The 16935-nt window shown below is 41.3% G+C and overlaps 1 protein-coding gene across 12 annotated transcripts in view; it reads left to right on the top strand.

The window, feature by feature from the left end:
* The window catches only part of AFF1 (ALF transcription elongation factor 1), a 171851-nt gene that overhangs the window by 35191 nt on the left and 119725 nt on the right, over window positions 1-16935 (top strand). For 6 of the 12 annotated variants that reach the window (XM_087935881.1, XM_087935878.1, XM_087935883.1 and 3 more), the window contains one exon: window positions 4940-5031. The exons of the other annotated variants lie outside the window; for them this stretch is intronic. The gene's annotated coding sequence lies outside the window, so the exon portion shown is untranslated. The remainder of the gene's footprint in view (window positions 1-4939; window positions 5032-16935) is intronic. 12 annotated transcript variants of the gene reach the window in all.

A 16935-nucleotide genomic window follows, 5' to 3' on the forward strand; every position in this document is an offset into this window, starting at 1 on the left:
CAACCTACTTTCCAGTCACTTAGAATCGGGTTCCACTCACAAATGATCTTTTTTGCAACTCTTAGATTCTCAACAATCTGGGATAGTGTTTTTTTTTGTTTTAGTTCAGTTGAGAAAGTCATACACATCTTTGGCGTTTTACCAGTATTTCCTTTAAACAAAATATATCTCAAGAAAACAACTGGGTCAGGGTTTTGCCTAGCAGCAGCCTCGAACCCATGAATATGAGAAAGTTGATGAGTTATACGTTCATTTTCCATAAATGAAAGGGTGCTGGGACCTGCCCTGGCCTTTCTGAAATTCTCATTTTCCCTTTGAGATGGCACCTGATAAGATGCTTTTAAATTACAGCATCCATTATTTCCATTTCACCTCTGCTCTGATCCTCAGTGATGAGAAGTTTCAGTCCTAGACGCACAGAGAGTGCCAAGTTGTTGATGACTGGTTTCTTCCTGACAACAACATCTTGTGGTTTATATCAAAATGATCACATACTATTTCAGGCTGGAGGAATTTAGTTGAGGAATGGAACAGTTTCTGGAAGTCCCAGAAGTTATTTTCATGGGAAATGGTTGAAATAGGAGGGCACTGGTCTCACTGGTGCGTCTTCGTGTCTTTTCTGTTGCATGTGTGTGCTGGTTCTAAGGTGATATTTAACATATAGAGGTGTCAAACTCGATTTCAATGAGGGCCACGTCAGGGTTGTGTTTGACCTTGGAGGGTGGCGGGTCGTCATCAGCTCGACATCACTTATCGAGGCACCGTTTTGGCTGCAATGGCTTGCTGCAGCCCTCTGCCAGTGAAAACGGAGCTCAGGGAGAACTCTGTTTTCGCTGGCAGAGGGTTGCAGCCACTGCGGCCAAAAATGGAGCCCAGGCAGGTTGCACATGACCTCCCTGAGCTCAGTTTTTGCTGGCAGAGGACTGCAGGAGGCTGTTGCAGCCAAAACGGAGCCTGGGAGGGCCATGCACGGCCCTCCAGAGCTCTATTTTTGCTGGCACTGGAACTGCAGACTGGTCCTTTGCTGTTTTCAGGGCAGCACTACAGGCCAAATCTAAGCACCCCATGGGTGGAATCTGGCCCATGGGCCTTGAGTTTGACACCCCTGGTGTGGATAAACCTGGGGGAATCATAAAGATTGCAGATCCTGCCCATCGTTTCAGATTCAGGAGTTTATGCAGTTTATGCAGAAATAACATTACATTTCTGATTGCCAACAATTCCATTCTCTGGATTATTTATAGATCTGTTTTATAAACAAACCTAATAAGCAATAAAACCTCACCATCATATAGATAGCAGCAATAATACAAATGGTCTTCTTGATAACAGTTAATATTAATCGCACAGTCAACAAAACCATATTGAGTTACACCAAAATTGTTTCCTGAAACACCAGAGAAGCCTAAAAGGTATTCACCAGAAAAATCAAAAGTTTTTTGTTACTTTTATAAGAAGGGTGTTTTAAGATGAGCTCTTTCTGATGTGACTTAAATTCTCTGTTTTTAAATGGTCCAAGGGTAAATTTGAAGAGACAGAAAAGACTGGAAGAACATTCATTGTCTAGATCCCTTTCTTGTATGAACAGACTTCAATGGAAACTGTAATCCTAGCAAATTACTTCCTTTCTGCTTTATACATCCTACTCTGCTAGTTTCGTTGCACCTTCAGTAGGATTTTTTTTAAACCTTCTCTGGCTCATCTTGTCAGATCTGGCCTCCTGTGCTCATTATGTTGGCTTTCTACCGTAATCCGTATTCCCCAGCTTGACTTTCACATCTGTAAAATGAGCCTTGTGCATCTTTGCTTTGTTCCTGCAGATAAACCCAAACAGAATTGTTTATTATATAGAGATGTATATCAAAATAAAAATCCTGGGGTGGCTTTTTTGTTATGTCCAACTCTTCTTTCTTAGGTATACTGAGAGCATATGCACCAAAGACAAATTTCTTGTGTGTCCAATCACACTTGGCCAATAAAGAATTCTATTCTATTCCTAATCCTAATCCTATTCCATTCCATTCTATTCATGACTCCATGGACCATAGGCTTAGACTAACTTTATGGTCACTTTGAATGTACACTATTCAGCATACGTTAAAATGAAATTTTGTTGCATGTCAAAGGGTCACCACCTCCAATATACACTATATAACCATGACAGTATAAATAAATACAAAATTATGCATATGCCCACATATATGACACAGAGAAACAACAAGTTAGTTAGGATGTAGACATGTAACATGGCAAGAAAAAAGAATCTTGCGAGGTTACCAAATGGATGGCATAGGGAACGAAGCTGTTACAGAATCTGGTAGTCCGTCTAGAAATACTTCAAAAACTCCTCCCAGAGGGGAGCAACAGAAACAGACCATAAAGTGGCTGCGTGGGGTCTCTAACAATGCTTTGAGCTCTAAGCACATAATCCTTGTAAGCAGTATAGCATGCCAGGTAGATGGAAAGTTGTCCATTACCTAGTGGAATTTACCTAAATTCATGTTCATTGCATTGATGACACTATCTAACCATCTCATCCTCTGCTGTCCTCTTCTTCTTTTGCCGTCAATCTTTCCCAATATCAGGGTCCTTTCCAAGGAGTCCTCTCTTCTCATTTGTTGGCCAAAGTATTTGAGCTTCAACCTTCAGGATCTCTCTTTCCAAAGAACAGCCAGTGTTTTCATTTCCTTTAGGCTTGGCTGATTGAATCTCCTTGACTCTCCTTGATCTCTCAAGTCTTCTCCAGCACCACAATGCGAAAGCAGGGGTGGCTTACACAACGCAAAACATAACTAAAAGTGTTGTAAACCAGGAGTCAGAAAAAAAGAAAAACCACCAGCAAAAATGAAAAAGCTATCATTGACGATGACAATGGTATGCTCTCATCGGCTTCATCCCACTATCTGCTGCCATAGCAAACGTGAAGCAGGAACCAGAAGATTGTGATTAATAGAACATTGGTGTGCAGGTAGCAATGAGCTGGTTAACTGCAAGGGTGGGATTCAGCCGGTTTGAGTGAACCGGGTGTTACATTTACATCTGGTTTGCAGAACTGGTAGTTGAACTGACTGGCTGGCCTTACCCACTGTGCCCCTCCCCTCCCAGGAGTCTCCACGTGGCCTGTTTTGGATGCAGGTAAGTGCAAGATCCACACAGAGGGTCTGGGAGAGCGAAAAACGGGCTGAATTGGAAGTTCCGGAAGTCCGGAAACAGGCCTGTTTCCAGCTTCCAGAGCCTAGGGGAGGCCCTTTTCACCATCCCAGAGGCCCAAGGGAAGCCTCCGGACTCTGGGGAAGTTTCGGTAGGTCACGCCCACCATGGCCATGCCCACCCAGCAACTGGGCAGAGAACCGGTTGCTTGGATTTTTGAATCCCACCCCTGGTTCACTGTATCTTTAAACTCTAGCCAAGGCTGCAGTAATTCTTTTAGGCCCGTGGACCTGTGGTGGGGTCTGGGGATAACATAGAAGAGAAAAACAAGTGCTGAACCAGAGATACCTGTGAGATTTCTTCCTGCTTTATGTACAGGTACTTCCCAACTTAAAGTCTACAACTGAGGCCCAAATGGAAGTTGTTAAGTGCATTTTGCCCCATTTCTTGCCACTGTTGTTAAGTGAATCACTACAATGGTTAAGTTAGTAGCCCAGTTGTAAAGTGAATCTGGCTTCCCCATTGACTGCTTGTCAGAGGGTCGCAAAAGGGGATCATGTGACCCTGGGATATTGCAACCATCATAAATATGAACCATTTGTCAAGCGGTCAAATTTTGATCCCATGATGGGGATGCTGCCACGATCATGTGAAAAAGGTTCATAAGTCACCTTTTTTTTGGGACTGTTGTAACTTTGAACAAATGGTTGTAAGTTGCGGTTTACCTGTATATCCAGAGTCTAGAGCAATTTGAATAATTTGCTCCTTCAGGATGAAGGACATTCACCAGTGAATCTGTCTATTAAATTGTTAGTGCCTCCTGGAATTGGAGAATCCAAGGACTTAACTCAGTTGCAGGAGATGGAAAGAACAGATTTTGACAGGCTGGCTAAATTAGGCAAGATTTGTTACACTAGAGAGCACATCTTTGTGTCTTTCCAAGCTGTAAATCATTGGGAGAAGTGTATCTATCCCAGTTAGCAAGCTAAACCAGAGTGCCAGCAAGAGTGTCAGGTGCTAAATATTATTTTAATTTCACAGGTGGAAAGGCAGTGATTTAAGTTCTAATCTTCAGCATAAACTTCAGGATTTTGTCATCTTGGAGAAAGATGTGAGATGACTGCCTTCAAGCAGCGTTGTAAAAACAAAGTAGACTAGTGCAGAGAGAATTTTCTACAAACTCTTCCTTTTAAAGTAGGTGATCATTGTGTGGGATTTTGGGTTTTCTTTGTAAGAGGAAAAGAAATTAAAGTTTGTGTGTGTGTGTGTGTGTGTGTGTGTGTGTGTGTATGCAAGGGCAGATTCAAACGATGTTGTCCTGCATAGAAGATACCGTGTAATTTCCGGAAGATAAAGGGGTATTTATCAGGCAATAAGTACCACCAGATATACTTCAGTCTGTTTTTAGCTGTTTTTAAAACACACATGCAATTGCAGTTTTATCAGCTTGTTTTTAAGAAAAAAAAGAAAACATTACAGGCTAAATTTTGATAATTGCTTTGATCCCTTCTAGTCTCCCACTCATTCAGTTGTGGTGTTCATGATAGCAGTTCCCAAGCAGACGGTTTTAAGCTAACTTGCTTTGTTTTGCGGTTTTCCTGTTTTAAATACACAAGATAGCCTCCTTCCTCCTCTTTTAATTAGTAGGATTTTCTGGTATCTTCATGGCTCCCTTGGGTTTCTTTTGGGCTGCTTGCAGGATTGAGAGATTTCTGGAAGTTTAAAAAAGTAGTAGCAACAGCCATCTGCAGTATTTTAACCCTCACTTTCTCCTCTTCTAATTCTGTAGAAGGGGAATAGATCAGGACAGATGTGAATCATCTGGTTTCTGGAAACTGTCTTTAACTGGAGACCACAACATCATTTGCGGGAGGTGATCTTGTGAGTAAAATTGGAAATTTTGGAGGGTCATCTTGCTTCTGTATATTGCTGATAAGGCCTCCACCCCTCAGGCTCTTGAGAGGTTTTTGGTAGTTTACTTAGGAATAGGTGAGTTTCTGGCATTTCCTGTTTTTTATTTTTGTTTTTTAAAGCAGGAGGCTTTTTTTTCCACAGGAAAGAAATGCCATTTCCCCCTCCTATGACTAAGCTTGTAGACAGCAATTCTGGAGTTTTAAATGGAATTATTTGAAGGAATGGCAGGAAGAAAACTTCGTAAAATGGAGGGTTAAAAAAACAATATATGTAGTATCTAGCCCAGGGGTGTCAAACTCAAGGCCCGGGGCCCGAATCTGGCCCGTAGGGTGCTTAGATTGGATTTGCGGGGCTGCCCTGGAAACAGCGAAGGACTGACCCGTGGTGCCTTTGCCAGTAAAAACAGAGCTCACAAGGGCCTCGTGGCCCTCCCGAGCTCAGTTTTTGCTGGCAGAGGGTTACAGGAGGCCGTCGCAGCTGAAAACGGAGCTTAGGAGCCCTTTTTTGCTGGCAGAGCACCCAGGCTGTCACAGGTGCCCCTCCCCCCGACATGAGTGACATCATGCTGGCCCCACCCACCCTGTCCCTGCCCACCCCAGCCGCTGAGATCAAACACAACCCTAATGCGGCCTTCAGTGAAATTGAGTTTGAAATTGAGTCTAGCCCAATGCTTTTTAATTCCTGAAATTCCTTTATAGGACAATTCTTTTAATCACAATAAAAGATGGTAGAACAGTCTTTTTCTGATTCATTATTGTCCAAAATTTTGGACAACTACTCCCAGGATTCCCTGCCAGTGGAATGGTACATCTGATAGGCACCAAGGATAATATCTATAGATGCACTAGGACTCACTGGCATGAAGTTGCCTATCTCTGCCTTACAGCCCACACAACATCTAAGAAAGTTACCTGTAAGAGTCTGTGGGTGTTTATATGTGTGTAGGTCCAAACACATGTAAAAGGACATGACAGGTGAGGTAGTGTCTTTAAGTGAAGCAACTAGACCAGGGGTGGCAAACTCACATTGTCACAGCGGCGTCTCATGATGTATCGGGACTTTCTCCCCCTTTGCTAAACCGGGCGTGGGTGTGGCCGGCATGTGACGCATCCGGTCCGTGGGCTGGGAGCCTTGAACAATACAATAGGAGCCATGGTTTCGCAGGGGTTAGAATGCAGTATTGCAGGCTAACTCATTGCTCACTGCCCGGAGTTTGATCCTGACCCACTCCAGGGTGACTCAGCCTTCCATTCTTCCAAGATTGGCAAAATGAGGAGCTCAGATCATTGGGGGCAATAGGCTGACTCTGTAAACTTCTTAGAGAGGGCTGTAAAGTACCATGAAGCGGTATATAACAGAGGCACCAGAGGCCGGTTCCGTGGAGAGAGCTTTATCAGTGGGATTCTTCTGCCTGCATCCCATGGATGGGCCTTCGCTTGTTCGTGTGACCTGGTTCCTGGCATGCCATGGCCCATTGCTGGTCCATGGACCGGGGGTTGAGGACCCCTGGTATATAAGTCTAAGTGCTATTGCTACATTGAGGTGGAGGATTATGCAAAGTTTTGAAGATTAAAAGCCCTGTTGAGGCTATGTTGCGTATTGGTAATGAAGCACCAGATCTCCCAAAGCTTGTATATACCTGCCAGGTTTTAAATACTGAGGACAAATCTCTGTGGAGCAAATCACCTGTATGGCAACATCTTTCCTTCCACCTGGGAGTCACATTCTGTCCTCTGAACCTTAAGAGAGCTTTGGAACGGAATTAATTTAGATCCCAACCATCTGTCCTGCTCAGTTTGCTTGTCTGGATATTGATTAGCCCTTTGCTGTTGAGAGGATGCTTTAAGATAGTCTTCAGGAGGGTGTAGACTCCAATTTCCATGATTCCCAGCAGGAATAAAATCTACGGAATTATTGTTAAGGTTCACAAAATGGGTAAAGGGGTTTGCAAACTTTCCAAAGGCTATTGGAAAGTAGTTCTGCACCATAAACAAATCATTCACAAACTAGTTTTGATTATTTTTTTAGTGTGCTTCATTTTCCCAATGTTTAAAAAATAATTAAAAGGTAAAGACTCAGATTAGATGGGTTTGGGGGTGATGGAATAGATGTATAATATGGTGACCAGCATACTAAAAAGTTTAAAAATGACTTGAACAACACCATAGAAAACAGTTCCATAATGTTGCCAAGAAAAAAAATATGGGCCTAAGTCACTTTTTTTTCATGGATGTTGTAACTTTGAATGGTCACTAAATGAACTGCTTTAAGTCAAGGACTGTCTGTAACTGTCTGTAACTTCAAACATTTAGGTATATAAGCTATAGTTTATGGCACAACATTCATTATCTGAGAAAATGTATTTAAGCCAAATCGTAGCTTAGTGAGATATGTCACTCTGGCTGCTGTTTAGAAGAGATGTAGAGTGAATTATGCTTTTGGCTTTTTTTGTAAATGCATTGTTGTAATGCTATGTTGTGTGTGTTGTGTAAGATCTGCTAATATAATAGCTCTTTGGAATATTGATGGCTACATTAGATAAAGCACCCTGGTCACTTTCAGCCTTCAGGAGGCAATGGATTTTGCGAAAACCAGCTTCTTTCCTCTTTGACAAACAAAATGTTAATATTTAACTTGCCCATGAAGACCACAGTCCATTCTTGGAATTGTAAATTATTTCTGGCCAGAATTGTTGCTCCTGGTTTTCTATGCACAGAGAAAGAAAAAAAAAAGCTCTCTTGTGATGCAAAAGGTCTGTAAATGAGCTGTATATAAAATTTCCAACTTGGAGGACGTCCAGAAGGGTCATTTTACCTAACCTCAAGCTCAAAGGAACATTTTGTACATCGCCATTCCTCTCCTCTGCATCTACTGACATTTTCTACAAATCAACTCACACAGCCTGGCTTTCTCACCGAAGCCCAGAACATAATTAATTATATTTTATGAGATTAAGCTCAAAATTTCAAGATCTGGAAATAAATGCATTCCTGTGCGTCAACAGTGGGACGTGACCATTTTTTTTCAGATGTTTACTCCAGTTAAGTGTCTCCCAAGTTCTGTAGTGTTTGGATAACTTGGGTTTCCTATCTTTTTTTATTGCATTGCTTGTGTATTTGTGTGTGTGTGTGTGTGTGTGTGTGTGTGTTCGGGTTGTATGCTCACACGTGTATTTATTGTGGGCTGCCCTTAATTTATTCAGCCTTCGCTGCCTACTGCTTGAACTCTGTGCAGCTGACAATCGTGCAAACACTGTACAGATAATCCTCGACTTACAACCACAATTGAGCCCAATATTTCTGTTGCTAATGCAAAGCAGTTGTTAAATGAGCCATGGGCCATTTTATGACCTTTTTGTCACGGTTATTAAGCAAACCACTGCATGATGTGGGTTATTAAGCTTCCCACACTGACTTTGCTTGTCACAAGCTCCCTAGGAAAGTTGCAAGAGATATTCTCAGGATCCCAAAAGGCTGCAGCTATGTTAAATACATGCTGGTTGTCAAGCCCTCGAAGTTTGATCACATGACTGTCGGGATGCTACAATTGTCCTACGTGTAAGACCTGGTCTTAAGCCCCTTTTTTCAGTGCTGCTGTAACTTTGAACAGTCATTGAATGAGTGGTTGAAAGTCGAAAGTCTTAGGGATTCTCTGTCAAAAAAGAAAAGAAAATCCAGTGGCCTCCTGAAAAAAAAGCACCTTTGGGTTGAAAGTAGAGGATTTTAATTTGCTATCGTCAAATTAAAACAGAAAGGCATCTCAGGAAACCTTGGTGTTTGGTGTCATTGAAGTTCTGCTCAGAGACGGCCCTGCTTCAGGACTGCCTTGCTGAATGTTATCAGAGTTGTGTGAGATCAGAATGGCCCCATCCTGATAATATTCAGGAAGGTGATAGAAACTTCCAGAGTGAGGGTGCTGCTACCAAGAAGCTCAGCCGCTGCTCCTGACAGTTTCCATCTTGATTGTACTAAGTGAGCAGATTTCACCTGCAGTGCCAGAGCTAACAGGAACAGTGACCAACATCACAAATCAGGCCCAGAAATTGTTTCTTTGTTAAAACTGGTCCCAACCTGTACTATCTATAGCTTAAGGCAGGGGTGTCAAACTCGATTTTATTGAGGGCCGCATCAGGGTGGTGTTTGACCTAATGGGGCTGGGGTGGGAGTGACCAGCTTGACATCATTCGTGTCAGGGGCATATGTGGTGGCCTGAGTGCTCTGCCAGCAAAAATGGGCTCCCAAGCTCCATTTTCGGCCACAACGGCTTCCTGCAGCCCTCTGCCAGTGAAAACAGAGCTTGGGGGAACCGTGCTCTGCCCCTCGGGCTCCATTTTTGGCTGTAATGGCCTCCTAGCCCATCCCTCCCAGGCTCCATTTTTGCTGACAGAGGGCTGTGTGTGGCCCTCCCGAGTTCCATTTTTGCTGGCAGAGGCACTGTGGGCTGGTCCTTCACTGTTTCCAGGGTGGCCCCATGGGCCAGATCTAACCAACCCGTGGGCCAGATCCGGCTCGTGGGCCTTGAGTTTGACACCTTTGGCTTAAGGGTTCACATTCAAGGGCAACCCCTTTTGAGTGAACTACAGTAGTCTGTGAGATAAGCTATAATTCAAATACACTGCTATTTATTGACTATTTGAACTTTGGCACGAGGGAGCTTATTTTTATTATAGTATAGATAGGCATAAAATGTGAAGGTATTTATGTGGGGAATCAATTGAGAAGCAACAGCATACAAGTAGTTCTCAAGTTATGGCCATTTGTTCAGCGACTGTTTGAATTTACTACCAGTCCTCAAAGTTCCACCTACTTCAGTTTCCCGATGGGCACATGAATAAAAAAACAGACAACTACTGTTCTTGCAATGTCCTACAGTCCTGTGATCAGCAGTTAGGAGCCCCGGTGGCACAGTAGTTAAAGTGTAGCATTGCAGGCTAATTCTGCCTACACCACCAGTGCAATCCTGACGGAGCTGAAGGTTGACTCCTTCACTGGTCGGTTAAAAGAGGACCCCGATTGTTGGGGGCAATATGCTGGCATTTTAAACCTCCCCAAGAGCGGTGTAAAGCACTTTGGGGCAGTATATAAGTCTTAAGTGCTATTGCTATTATTTCTATTTGTTCCCTATTTTCGACACCCTATGCCAGGGGTGTCAAACTCACTGTAACATGTTGACACGTGACATATCACAACTTCCCCCCCATTCGCTAAACCAGGGGTGGGCGTGGTCAGTGCATGATGTATCCAGGCCGTGAGTTTGACACCCTTGCCCTACGCTGTCTTCCCACGGCCTCAATTATTTATTTATTTAAAAATGAACACCCCTTTCCCAAGGCCTACGGGTAGTCCTCGACTTACCACAGTTCATTTAGTGACAGTTCAAAGTTACAACGGCGCTGAAAAACGTGACTTATGACCATTTTTCACAAATCATTGCAGCATCCCAATGGTCACATGATCAAAATTTGGATGCTTGGCCAATGGTTCAAATTTATGAGGATTGCAGTGTCCCAGGATCATATGATCAGCTTTTGCGACCGTCTGACAAGCAAAATCAATGGGGAATCCAGATTCTTTTAACAACCGTGTGACTAACTTAACGAATGCAATGATTCACTTAATAACTGTGGATAGAAAGTTCATGAAATAGGGCAAAACTCACTTAACAAATGTTTCACTTGGCAACATAAATTATGAGCTCAATTCTGGTCGTAATTCGAGGAGTACCTGTAGTAATTTAAAACCAGTGTCCTCTTTTTATGGCTTATTTATTTATTTAAAAACATTTATATAACCTGTATCATATACATACATGGAGTCTGTGATCTCAACACCCCTTGTCTCCTACCCACCTCCTGTGCCACGCCTCCCAAGATCTCCCCCAAAAAAAGCATTCCTCCCTCTTCCCGCTTAATGACCCACACATCCTGGGTTAGGACAATAACAGGGTCTGTCTGGATTGCCATTGTTAAGTGAAGCAGTACCTATTGCGGATCATAATTCAAGGACAATATGAAATAATGAAAGATTACAATCTATTATAAATGTGTATTATTATTAGAAATATATAATCTGGATAAATGTAATAATCATGAGTAATAATATCATTTTTATTTGTACCAAAATGTATGGCACCCAGGTGTCACACTGTTCATGCATTGATATGTATATGTAATATAAAATTTAAAAAACTTGACAAAAATAATAATCATTCAAGGATTCCCTGTACAATAAGCAACACTCTGTTCTGTGGCTTTTTTCTTAACTGTTTTTCCCCCAGGATAATTTTGTCTTGAATCTCGGCTCAGCCCAGTACGCCTCTTCTTAATTTGAGGAAAGCTTCTCTGTAGGGTAATTTTTCTTTTTTATCCTCAAGTTGTACCCTGTACAATTCATTAAATATTGTGATTCTAGTATTCCTGCTTATAATTGCAGCTGATAGTTGCTTCAGTTGTTGCCAAACAACAGCCGTGTTCCTCCCTTGTTCCCAACTCCTCATTAATAAGAGAGTGATTAATACAGTGGCAACGGATGTGGCACTTCTGGTTGTGTTTTGACCTGCTTTGTAAACCACTGAACCAAGATAACTGGATATATCTTGGCAGTTGGAGTAACTCATCAGCTGTGAATCTTGAGAAACAGCATTCAGCTGATGCCTCAGCTTAAGTGATGCTTGTTAAGATATTTTATTTTTGAAATGCCAAGACAACCCAGGAAAGGCTGGGATGAACCTGTTCTTCTAAAGCATGGAGTTAATGTTCAGGTTTCCTGTTTATTATCTCAGTATTTAATCCTTTGATTGTATTCAACCTGAAGAAGGACTCACAGTGCTCATAATCCACAATAGCCACATATCTTGGGTTTGCAAAACTCCCAATTCAGCTCAGAGGAAGGTGGTACAGGTGCTCCTCGACTTATGACCACAACTGAGCCCAAAATTTCTTTCGTTAAATGAGACATTTGTTAAGTGGGTTTTGTCCTATTTTACGACTTTCCATGCCACAGTTGTTAAGTGAATCATTGCAGTTGATAAATTAGTAGCCTGGTTGTTAAGTAAATCTGGTTTCCCCATTGACTTCACTTGTGAGACAGTCACAAAAGGGGATCACGTGATTCTGAGATACAGCAATGGTCATAAGTGTGAACCAATTGCCTAGCAGCTGAATTTTAATCACATGATCATGAAGATGCCGTAAAGGTCATAACTATGAAAAACAGTCATGAGTCACCATTTTTCAGTGCCATTGTAACTTTGAGCGGTCACTAAACTGAACTGTTATAAGTCGAGGACTACCTATATAAGGGTATTTAAGCTATTTGCATTTCAATGGCTTTGCCTGCAGTCTGATTAGAAGAAAACAATATTTACTCTTAAATAAAAAGTAGTGCTTATTTCTGTTTATTATTGCCCCAAATGGCCATCAATTTCTATAGCACCCTAGTTTTTTTTGTTTGTTTTCTTATATATAGGTCTTGCTTTTCACTTTGATGATTTCAGACTGAGTGATAATCTGAAAAGAACAAAACGACTAATAAACATATGCTTAAATTTGTAACTTAATTTGCTCACTGTGATAAAGACAAGCAAGAAAGTTGTATTATGGATTTGGAATGTACTTCTCTTAATTCCTTTGGTGTCATTGCAATTAGTCCAGGTGTCCATATTGTATTGGCTCAAGGATTTGTATGTTTGAGAGTTATGCTTCTCAAATAGAGAGAGACAGGAGCCAGAATAGGATTTGAAAGGTATCGGTGTTTAAGTGAAGAAATAAATGCCTTAAGCTTATGTTAATAGTGAGTCCACTTCAGACAATTGACTTGTATACAAGTAAATCTGGACTTATCTTAGAGTCTACAGAGATTCTAAGTCCTCCAGGTCATGGTTGTCCCAAAGGGGCTTTTTCAAGAGGCAACTGGACTTTCTGGTTTTTCTTTGAAGAAGTTTTGCTTCTCATCCAAGAAGCTTCTTCAGCTCTGACTGGATGGTGGGGAATGGAAGGATTTATATTACTTACAGAGAGCTGGTCATTTGCATTCTTTTAGCGGGTAGTTATGGAACAGACATTATCTATCTCCAGTCTATAACACAGTCCTTTCAACAGTTCCAAGAAGGCTCCACACCTATTTGCACTACTCGGGTGACCCTGATGACCCAGATAAACCTTTAGGTGGCCTCAGTGACTCTCTAAAAGAATGCAAATGACCAGCTGTCTGCAAGGACTATTAATCCTTCCATTCCCCACCGTCCAGTCAGAGCTGAAGAAGCTCTTGGATGAGAAGCAAAACTTCTTCAAAGAAAAACCAGAAAGTCCAATTGCCTCTTGAAAAAGCACCTTTGAGATTTATCTTAGAACTTTCCATATTAGATATATAGGATGTGTATAAGCCACTGCTTTCCAATCAGAAGGCAGAAATCATGATTTCAACTGAGTTTCTGGGTCCATTTTGGAGAAATTGATGCATGTTTCTTTATATCGATGAGATAAATTATTTGGGAATTGAGTGCTGCTCAAATAAATGTATGAGCCCAAATGGTGTATGTAGGGATAACGCAGATTATAACCCATTGTGTTTAGAAGATGCCTTATTTGGAATCCTAGAATAATCATTTGAAAAATGTTTCTCTGATTCAGGAAATTACATCACTTTCTGTAACAGTATTGGGTGGTGACTAATTGTTGTAGCCAGATGCTTGGTAAAGGTCATTTACATAACATCTGTATCTCTTAGGGCTTTGCGAATACTTTGACGATAGGGCTTTAGTAAAGCACGCAAGCAAATGTATGAAGTTTCTCTCTTCGAATCATTAAAGCAGCTGCATCTTTTTCGTGGCTTGTGCTATTGCTTCAGAAGCTGCTCTTACAGCTTCCTATTTCTCTGCACACAGAACCACTTTGTTTCACATTTTGTTTGAAGGAGGATAAGAAACTACCAACTAGCAATTTACTAAGAAAATCACTTGCTGGTCCATTGCTGGCTAGGGAATTCTGGGAGTTGAAGTCCACACATCTACAGAGGAATTATTGAGTCTGTCATCTGCACCTCTGTGGTTTGGTTCTTCAACCCGACAGGACAGACACAGACTTCAGAGGATAATTAGGACTGCAGAAAAAACAATTACTACCAACCTCCCTTCCATCGAGGACCTGTATGCTGCACGAGTCAAAAAGAGGGCCATGAACATATTTACAGACCTCCTCACATCCCGGACATAAACTGCTTCAACTCCTTCCCTCAAAATGACTCTATAGAGCACTGCACACCAGAACAACTAGACACAAGAACAGTTTTTCCCCCAACGCCATCACTCTGCTAAACAAATAATTCCCTCAACACTGTCCAACTATTTACAAAGTCTGCATTACTATTACTATTAATCTTCTCATCACTCCTTATCACCCATCCCCTCCCACTTGTGACTGTATGACTATAACTTTGTCGCTTGTATCCTTATGATTTGTATGGACTGTTTCCTAGTATGGTTTGATTGCTTATTGTACCCTATTATATTGTTAAATGTTGTACCTTATGATTCTTGACTCCTGACGAATGTATCTTTTATGTATACTGAGAGTATTTGCACAAGACAAATTCCCTGTGTGTCCAATCACTCTTGGACAATAAAGAATTCTAATCTAATCTAAAAAGCACTGCCAGAAAGTATGCCTCATGCTAAACTGAAATATGGTTTGTCTAATTTTGGCTAAATGTGCTCTATGACAGGGATCCCCAAACAGCTCTTTGCAACCGGGCCACGAAAATGGCAGGTGAATGCATGCTCCATTTGTGACAATGGCAGGTGCACGTGCATACCACTCACATAATTGGAGCTGCACACATGCACACTTGCTGGCTGTGTGCATGCAGAGCTGTCCCCTCTCCTCTCCTCCCCTCCCCCCGGCCAATCTGCAAAGCTGAAAGGTTTGGGGAACTCTGCTCTACAAAAGCAGCCAAGGTGACTTGTAAACCTTGATTTATGATTTAGTGTGCTATTTGGCTCTTATTTATAAACTATGATTTAAAAAGACATAGCAACAGTATTCAAACAGAAACCGAAGCAGATGTCCTTGTGTTAAAGATCTGTGTTACTATTTTTATCAAATAAGAGATCCAGCTTTAAAGTAAGATATCCAAACTCAACAAAAGAGGCAGTGATTAAGGATAAAACTAGACACCTTCAAAATGTCCCGAGTTCCAAAGATTTTGGACTTGAAGCACGCTAACCCTAACTGTGAAGAGGGATTGTCCAGTCTTGACCATTTACTGGTCAGTCCATGAGTGCCCCATGCTTAAATCAGTTCTGTTTTGAGAGGCCATTTTTTTTCCTGATTTTAGAACACTTTTTTTTAACGCTATTAGGACAGCATTAGAACATTTCTAGCAAGATGAGAATAACTGAATGTGAAATTTGTCCAAGTTTGTCAAGCTTGAATACGGGCGATCCTGAATTTAGGACAATTGAGCCCAAAATTTATGTTTGCTAATTGAGACATTTGTTAAGTGAATTTTGCCCTATTTCATGAATTTTCTATCCACAGTTATTAAGTGAATCATTGCAGTTGTTAAACTTAGTAACAAAGTTGTTAAATGAATCTGGCTTCCCCTTTCACTTTGCTTGTCAAAAGGTCACAAAAACTTATTCATGGGATTCCAGGACACTGCAACTGTCATCAATAAGGACCAGTTGCCAAGCATCCAAATTTTGATCACATGACCACAGGGATGCTACAACGACTGTTAAGTATGCACAGGAGGCAGTGAGCTCCCAGCAGGCAAGGCTAAGGTGGTAGGATCTAAGGCTGAACACGTTCTGGCCCAGATGGCAGCCATCAAGTTATAGATTAGGACCTGGCTGGCCTGGGCCAGGGCTAAGACGCCAGTTCTTCGCGGTCTCCCCACGGGCCCGATCTAGCCACATCACGGGCCGGATCCAGCCCACCTGATTATCCTCTGAAGTCTGTGTCTGTCTTGCTGGGTTGCAGAGCCAAACCAGACAGTTATAGAGGTGCAGATGACAGACTCAATAATTCCTTGTAGAACTGCATTAGCAGATCCTTGGGCAGTTTGAGCTTTCTTAGTTGGCACAGAAGAACACTATTTGTTGTGCTTTTCTGATGATGTTTTTGATGTTAGGTGTCCATTTTAGGTCATATGATATGATAGAACCTATAAATTTGAAGGTCTCTACTGTTGATACTTTGTTGTCTAGTATTGTAAGAAAAAGCACCTGAAAACTTGAGTGAACTCGTTCGACAAGTAAGGTTAGATATGTGATTTTGTGGTGTAGGGTTCATATATCATATAATGCATGGCTTTGGCTTAGTAAGTTTTGTTATAATAGACATTGTGGTTTGCAAATCAAGGTTTGTGGCTTAATACAGTGTATGAATTCAGTTTTGATTCATGGTTCACATTTTGTGAAACAAATAGAGGCTTATTATACTGAGTCCACTCATTCACTATGTGTGCTGGCCATAATTGGACCTATCAAGTTTTTGTTCATTTTCGTTTATCACTTTTATTCATTTCTAAGTTTGTACCAAGACAAGGAGGACATTAAATTTCTTTTAGAGCACAACATTGTTGCCTTTTAACATTCCTTTCATCTTTTGTGATCCCCGAATGCAAAATTCAGATCACTAAGCAATAATTACTCTCATATTTTCAATCAAATATTAAATACATTAATATCATTATTAATCAATCATTTGACTATACTTTTATTCATTCATGTTTTACAAAATGATCGTACTTTACTTAATTTGTTTTATGACAATTCATATTATCATCCCAGATCTATCCTAGAATCATTTTGTAGATATAATAAGAAAAGAATACATCTTTATATATTATTTTCTAAAAGTCTACATATTTC

This window comes from Pseudonaja textilis, chromosome 6 (assembly GCF_049901715.1).
Source record: "Pseudonaja textilis isolate UNSWEBS1 chromosome 6, rPseTex1.2, whole genome shotgun sequence".
NCBI classification, from domain to species: domain Eukaryota; kingdom Metazoa; phylum Chordata; class Lepidosauria; order Squamata; family Elapidae; genus Pseudonaja; species Pseudonaja textilis.